An 8,803-nucleotide genomic window follows, 5' to 3' on the forward strand; every position below is an offset into this window, starting at 1 on the left:
ATGCAAATAAAATGTTAAAAAAATAGTCAATATGATTTTCTGGATTTTTTTTTCTCAGTTTGTCTCCCATAGTTGAGGTCTACCTATTATGTAAATTACAGACGCCTCTCATCTTTTTAAGTGGTGGAACTTGCACTATTGCTGACTGACTAAATACTTTTTTGCCCCACTGTATATGCAGTGGGGGAAATAAGTATTTGATCCCTTGCTGAATTTGTAAGTTTGCCCACTGACAAAGACATGAGTAGTCTATAATTTTAAGGGTAGGTTAAATTTTAACATTGAGAGATAGAATATCAAAAATAAAATCCAGAAAATCACATTGTATAAATGTATTTGCATTTTGCAGTGAGAAATAAGTATTTGATCCCTCTGGCAAACAAGACTTAATGGTGGCAAAACCCTTGTTGGAAAGCACAGCAGTCAGATGTTTTTTGTAGTTGATGATGAGGTCTGTGCACATGTGAGGAGGAATTTTGGTTCACTCCTCTTTGCAGATCATCTCAATTCATTAACATTTTGAGGCTGTCGGTTGGGAACTTGGAGCTTCAACGCCCTCCATAAGTTTCCTATGGGATTAAGGTCCGGAGACTGGCTAGGCCACTCCATGACCTTAATGTGCTTCTTTTTGAGCCACTCCTTTGTTACCTTGGCTGTATGTTTTGGGTCATTGTCTTGCTGAGAAGACCCATCCACAAGCCATTTTTAATGTCCTGGTGGAGGGTAGGTGGTTGTCACTTAGGATTTTATGGTACATGGCTCCATCCATTCTCCCATTGATGTGGTGAAGTAGTCCTGTGCCCTTAGCAGAGAAAACCCCCCAAAGCATAATGTTTCCACCTCCATGCTTGACAGTGGGGTTTTCTTTGGGTCATAGACTGCATTTCTCTTCCTCCAAACACGGCGAGTTGAGTTAATGTCAAAGACCTCAATTTTTGTATCATCTGACCACAGCACCTTCTCCTAATCACTCACAAAATTATCCAGGTGTTCATTGGCAAACTTCAGACAGGCCTGCACATGTGCTTTCTTGCGGGCACTGCAGGATTTTAACCCCTTTCTGACCTCAGACGGGATAGTATGTCCGAGGTCAGAACCCCCGCTTTGATGCAGGCTCCGACGGGGAGCCCGCATCAAAGCCGGGACATGTCAACTGTTTTGAACAGCTGACATGTGCCCGCAATAGCAAAGGGTGGAATCGCGATCCACCCGCCGCTATTAACTAGTTAAATGCCGCTGTCAAACGATGACAGCGGCATTTAACCGGCACTTCCGGCCATCGGGCCGGAAATGAGCGCATCGCCGACCCCGTCACATGATAGGGGGTCAGCGATGCTTCTCCATAGTAACCATAGAGGTCCTTGAGACCTCTATGGTTACTGATGCCGGTTTGCTGTGAGCGCCACCCTGTGGTTGGCGCTCATAGCAAGCCTGCATTTCTGCTGCATAGCAGCGATCTGATGCTACGTAGCAGAGCCGATCGAGTTGTGCCAGTTTCTAGCCTCCCATGGAGGCTATTGAAGCATGGCAAAAGTAAAAAAAAAAAAAAAAAGTAAAAAAATGTGAAAAAAAAAAAAAAAAAAAAAAAGTTTAAATCACCCCCCTTTCTCCCCATTCAAAATAAAACAATAAAAAAATCAAACCTACACATATTTGGTATCGCCACATTCAGAATCGCCCGATCTATCAATAAAAAAAGCATTAACCTGATCGCTAAACAGCGTAGTAAGAAAAAAATTAGAAACGCCAGAATTAAGTTTCTTTGGTCGCCGCAACATTGCATTAAAATGTAATAAGGGGCAATTAAAAGAACGTATCTGGACAAAAGAGGTATCACTTAAAATGGCAGCTCGGCATGCAAAAAATAAGCCCTCACCCGACCAGAGATCACAAAAAATGGAGATGCTACGGGTATTGGAAAATGGCGCAATTTTTTTTTCTTTTTTAGCAACGTTTTGATTTTTTTTTCACCACTTAGATAAAAGAAAACCTAGATATGTTTGGTGTCTATGAACTCGTAATGACCTGGAGAATCATAGTATCAGTTTTAGCATTTAGTGAACCTAGAAAAAAAGCCAAACAAAAAAACAAGTGTGGGATTGCACTTTTTTTGCAATTTCAGCGCACTTGGATATTTTTTCCGTTTTCTAGTACACGACATGGTAAAACCTATGATGTGGTTCAAAAGTACAACTCGTCCTGCAAAAAATAAGCCCTCACATGGCCATATTGCTGGAAAAATAAAAAAGTTATGGCTCTGGGAAGGAGGGGAGCGAAAAACGAAAACGGAAAAATGGAAAATCCCAAGGTCATGAAGGGGTTCCTTTACGGTGCAATGTGTTACCAATGGTTTTCTTGGTGATTGTGGTCCCAGCTGACTTGAGATCATTAACCCCTTTACCCCCAAGGGTGGTTTGCACGTTAATGACCGGGCCAATTTTTACAATTCTGACCACTGTCCCTTTATGAGATTATAACTCTGGAACGCTTCAACGGATCCCAGTGATTCTAACATTGTTTTCTCGTGACATATTGTACTTCATGACAATGATAAAAATTCTTTGATAGTACCTGCGTTTATTTGTGAAAAAAACGGAAATTTGGCGAAAATTATGAAAATTTCGCAATTTTCCAACTTTGAATTTTTATGCAATTAAATCACAGAGATATGTCACACAAAATACTTAATAAGTAACATTTCCCACATGTCTACTTTACATCAGCACAATTTTGGAACCAAAATTTTTTTTGTTAGGGAGTTATAAGGGTTAAAAGTTGACCAGCAATTTCTCATTTCTACAACACCATTTTTTTTTAGGGACCACATCTCATTTGAAGTCATTTTGAGGGGTCTATATGATAGAAAATACCCAAGTGTGACACCATTCTAAAAACTACACCCCTCAAGGTGCTCAAAACCATATTCAAAAAGTTTATTAACCCTTCTGGTGCTTCACAGGAATTTTTTGAATGTTTAAATAAAAATGAACATTTAACTTTTTTTCACAAAAAATTTAATTCAGCTCCAATTTGTTTTATTTTACCAAGGGTAACAGGAGAAAATAGACCCCAAACATTGTTGTACAATTTGTCCTGAGTATGCCAATACCCCACATGTGGGGGTAAACCACTGTTTGGGCGCATGGCAGAGCTTGGAAGCGAAGGAGCGCCATTTGACTTTTCAATGCAAAATTGACAGGAATTGAGATGGGACGCCATGTTTCGTTTGGAGAGCCCCTGATGTGCCTAAACATTGAAACCCCCCACAAGTGACACCATTTTGGAAAGTAGACCCCCTAAGGAACTTATCTAGAGGTGTGGTGAGCACTTTGACCCACCAAGTGCTTCACAGAAGTTTATAATGTAGAACCGTAAAAATAAAAAATCATATTTTTTCACAAAAATTATCTTTTCGCCCACAATTTTTTATTTTCCCAAGGGTAAGAGAAGAAATTGGACCCCTAAAGTTGTTGTACAATTTGTCCTGAGTACGCTGATAGCCCATATGTGGGGGTAAACCACTGTTTGGGCGGATGGGAGAGCTCGGAAGGGAAGGAGCGCCGTTTGACTTTTCAATGCAAAATTGACAGGAATTGAGATGGGACGCCATGTTTCGTTTGGAGAGCCCCTGATGTGCCTAAACATTGAAACCCCCCACAAGTGACACCATTTTGGAAAGTAGACCCCCTAAGGAACTTATCTAGAGGTGTGGTGAGCACTTTGACCCACCAAGTGCTTCACAGAAGTTTATAATGCAGAGCCGTAAAAATAAAACAAAATTTTTTTCCCACAAAAATTATTTTTTTAGCCCCCAGTTTTGTATTTTCCCGAGGGTAACAGGAGAAATTGGACCCCAAAATTTGTTGCCCAATTTGTCCTGAGTGCGATGATACACCATATGTGGGGGGAACCACTGTTTGGGCACATGGGAGGGCTCGGAAGGGAAGGAGTGCCATTTGAATGCAGACTTAGATGGAATGGTCTGCAGGTGTCACATTGCGTTTGCAGAGCCCCTAATGTACCTAAACAGTAGAAACCCCCCACAAGTGACACCATTTTGGAAAGTAGACCCCCTTAGGAACTTATCTAGATGTGTGCTGAGCGCTTTGACCCACCAAGGGCTTCACAGAAGTTTAAAATGGAGAGCTGTAAAAATAAAACAAACATTTTTTCCCACAAAAATTATTTTTTAGCCCCCAGTTTTGTATTTTCCCGAGGGTAACAGGAGAAATTCGACCCCACAATTTGTTGTCCAATTTGTCCTGAGTGCGCTGATACCCCATATGTGGGGGGGAACCACTGTTTGGGCGCATGGGAGGGCTCGGAAGGGAAGGAGCTCCATTTGGAATGAGGACTTAGATGGAATGGTCTGCAGGTGTCACATTGCATTTTCAGAGCCCCTAATGTACCTAAACAGTAGAAACCTCCCACAAGTGACACCATTTTGGAAACTAGACCCCCTAAGGAACTCATCTAGATGTGTTGTGATAGCTTTGAACCCCCAAGTGTTTCACTACAGTTTGTAACGCAGAGCCGTGAAAATTAAAAAAAAAAATCTTTCCCCCCAAAATTATTTTTTAGCCCCCAGTTTTGTATTTTCCCGAGGGTAAGAGGAGAAATTCGACCCCAAAAGTTGTTGTCCAATTTGTCCTGAGTACGCTGATACCCCGTATGTTGGGGGGAACTACCGTTTGAGCGCATGGCAGAGCTCGGAAGGGAAGGAGCGCCATTTGGAATGCAGACTTAGATGGAATGGTCTGCAGACATCACATTGTGTTTGCAGAACCCCTAATGTACCTAAACAGTAGAAACCCCCCACAAGTGACCCCATATTGGAAACTAGACCCCCCCAGGGAACTAATCTAGATGTGTTGTGAGAACTTTGAACCCCCAAGTGTTTCACTACAGTTTATAACGCAGAGCCGTGAAAATAAAAAATCTTTTTTTTTCCCACAAAAAATATTTTTTAGCCCCCAGTTTTGTATTTTCCCAAGGGTAACAGGAGAAATTGGACCCCAAAAGTTGTTGTCCTATTTGTCCTGAGTACGCTGATACCCCATATGTTGGGGTAAACCCCTGTTTGGGCGCACGGGAGAGCTCGGAAGGGAAGAAGCACTGTTTTACTTTTTCAACGCAGAATTGGCTGGAATTGAGATCAGACGCCATGTCGCGTTTGGAGAGCCCCTGATGTGCCTAAACAGCGGAAACCCCACAATTATAACTGAAACCCTAATCCAAACACATCCCTAACCCTAATCCCAACAGTAACCCTAACCACACCTCTAACCCTGACACACCCCTAACCCTAATCCCAAACCTATTCCCAACTGTAAATGTAATCTAAACCCTAACTGTAACTTTAGCCCCAACCCGAACCCTAACTTTAGCCCCAACCCAAACTGTAGCCCTAACCCTAGCCCTAGCCCTAACCCTAGCCCTAACCCTAGCCCCAACCCAAACTGTAGCCCTAACCCTAGCCCTAACCCTAGCCCTAACCCTAACACTAGCCCTAGCCCTAACCCTAACCCTAGCCCTAACCCTAGCCCTAATGGGAAAATGGAAATAAATACATTTTTTTAATTTTTCCCTAACTAAGGGGGTGATGAAGGGGGGTTTGATTTACTTTTATAGTGGTTTTTTAGTGGATTTTTATGATTGGCAGCCGTCACACACTGAAAGACGCTTTTTATTGCAAAAAATATTTTTTGCGTTACCACATTTTGAGAGCTATAATTTTTCCATATTTTGGTCCACAGAGTCATGTGAGGTCTTGTTTTTTGCGGGATGAGTTGACTTTTTATTGGTAACATTTTCGGGCATGTGACATTTTTTGATCGCTTTTTATTCCAATTTTTGTGAGGCAGAATGACCAAAAACCAGCTATTCTTGAATTTCTTTTATACCGTTGCGCGTTTGGTAAAATTGATAAAGCAGTTTTATTCTTCAGGTCAGTACGATTACATTGATACCTCATTTATATCATTTTTTAATGTTTTGGTGCTTTTATACAATAAAAACTATTTTATAGAAAAAATAATTATTTTTGCATCGCTTTATTCTCAGGACTATAACTTTTTTAATTTTTTGCTGATGATGCTGTATTGTGGCTCGTTTTTTGCGGGACAAGATGACGTTTTCAGCGGTACCATGGTTATTTATATCTGTCTTTTTGATCGCGTGTTATTCCACTTTTTGTTCGGCGGTATGATAATAAAGCGTTGTTTTTTGCCTCGTTTTTTTTTTTTTTTTTCTTCTTATGGTGTTTACTGAAGGGGTTAACTAGTGTATAACAGAAGAAAAAAACCCCCATAAAAAGTTAGATACTTTATTAGATAACAATAATTAAGGACATACAGGTAAAAACCTCAAAAAAACCTTATCTACTCCATCCGTCAGTCCTACAGGGGAGAGGATATAATCCCCTACAATACACCCTAACACATACTGGTAGAATGCCCCTCATATACCATATATAGACATATGTGATTTGTGATACCAAATAGCAGCTATAAGGGTGTATTGATATAAGTGAAAGTTACCCTAACAGCTACAAAAAATAAACCTAAAAGCTGATGCTACCTAGATGCGGAGGTTGGCACCCTAAGAGAAATAACGAGAATGGCGCCCCCGCTCGTGCGATGACTATCCCTGGTCTCCTACCTTCCCCCTATAAGAGATAGGTACAGAAACAGAAGGCCAGATGGCTGAGAATAACTTGTACAAATATGTGATACACCCTTATAGCTGCTATTTGGTATCACAAATCACATATGTCTATATATGGTTTATGAGGGGCATTCTACCAGTATGTGTTAGGGTGTATTGTAGGGGATTATATCCTCTCCCCTGTAGGACTGACGGATGGAGTAGATAGGGTTTTTTTGAGGTTTTTACCTGTATGTCCTTAATTATTGTTATCTAATAAAGTATCTAACTTTTTATGGGGTTTTTTTTCTTCTGTTATACATTATTATGTTCCCTTAAGTGTATTGATTAGTTTAGTAAGTCGGGGTTAACTAGTGGGCCAGTTTTATAGGTCGGGCCGTTACGGACGCGGCGATACTAAATATGTGTACTTTTATTGTTTTTTTTTTTATTTAGATAAAGAAATGTATTTATGGGAATAATATTTTTTTTTTCATTACTTTGGAATATTTTTTTTTATTTTTTTTTACACATTTGAAAATTTTTTTTTAAACTTTTTTACTTTGTCCCAGGGGGGGACATCACAGATCGGTGATCTGACAGTTTGCACAGCACTCTGTCAGATCACCGATCTGAGAGCAGTGCAGGCTGCTTCACAGTGCCTGCTCTGAGCAGGCTCTGTGAAGCCACCTCCCTCCCTGCAGGACCCGGATCCGTGGCCATCTTGGATCCGGGCCTGGAGCAGGGAAGGAGGGAGGTAAGACCCTCGCAGCAACGCGATCACATCGCGTTGCTGCGGGGGCTCAGGGAAGCCCGCAGGGAGCCCCCTCCCTGTGCGATGCTTCCCTGCATTGCCGGCACATCACGATCATCTTTGATCGCGGTGTGCCAGGGGTTAATGTGCCGGGGGCGGTCCGTGACCGCTCCTGGCACATAGTGCCGGATGTCAGCTGCGATAGGCAGCTGACACCCGGCCGCGATCGGCGGCGCTCCCCCCGTGAGCGCCGCCGATCGCGCTGGACGTACTATCCCATCCATGGTCATAGGGGCCCACCCCACATGGACGGGATAGTACGTCCGATGTCAGAAAGGGGTTAATAAGTCCCCCCCCCATGTAGTTTTAGCTTGATCTCTCACCTTCCTCATGATCTCACCTTCCTCATGATCAAGGATACCCCATGAGGTGAGATTTTGCATAGTGTCCCAGATCGATGTCGATTGACAGTCATTTTGTATTTCTTCTCACCCAGTGTCTTACTTATGGTTTTGTAGCCCATACCAGCTTTGTACAGGTCTATGATCTTGTCCCTGACATCCTTATAAAGTTCTTTGGTCATGCCCATGTTGTAGAGGTTAGAGTCTGACTGATTACTTGAGTCTGTGGACAGAAGTCTTTTATAAAGGCGACTATGTAAGAACGCTGTCTTTAATGCAGATAATGAGTTGATTAGGAGCGTCTAACTGGTCTGTAAGAGCCAGAACGCTTAATGGTTGGTAGGGGATCAAATACCGTACTTTCCGCTTTGTAAGACGCACTTTATTTCCCCCAAATTTGGGGGGGAAATGGGGGTGCGTCTTACAAAGCGGATATACCACATACAGGCTGGGATGAGGGGGTGTCCGCCGCCACTGTGGCCCGCCACCGCTGCTGCCCCGGCTGATGCTGGAGGCTCCGATGCTGCGGGGGGCTCTGGCGACATTTTATGAAAGACCAGAGCCCCCCGGCACTTTTTCCATGCGTTCCTGTATGACTGACTCCGGGAAAATGGCCGCCGGAATCTCGGGAGATGAGATTTCAGCGCTGAGATCTCATCTCTCGAGATTCCGGCGGCCATTTTCCCGGAGTCAGTCATACAGGAACGCATGGAAAAAGTGCCGGGGGGCTCTGATCTTTCGCAAAATGTCGCCAGAGCCCCCCGCAGCATCGGAGACAGCCCTGCAGACCCCCTCATCCCAGCCTGCAGCACAGGAGCCTCCTGCAGCACCGGAGCCCCCCTGCAGACCCTGTCATCCCAGCCTGCAGCACAGGAGCCCCCTGCAGCACAGAAGCCCCCCTGCAGACCCCCCTCATCCCAGCCTGCAGCAATGCTCCACTCCTGCCTCCAGCAACGACCCTGGGACCCTGATCCACCGCAGCCACAACCCCTGGTAAGTAATA

This window comes from Ranitomeya imitator, chromosome 3 (assembly GCF_032444005.1).
Source record: "Ranitomeya imitator isolate aRanImi1 chromosome 3, aRanImi1.pri, whole genome shotgun sequence".
Classification (NCBI taxonomy): domain Eukaryota; kingdom Metazoa; phylum Chordata; class Amphibia; order Anura; family Dendrobatidae; genus Ranitomeya; species Ranitomeya imitator.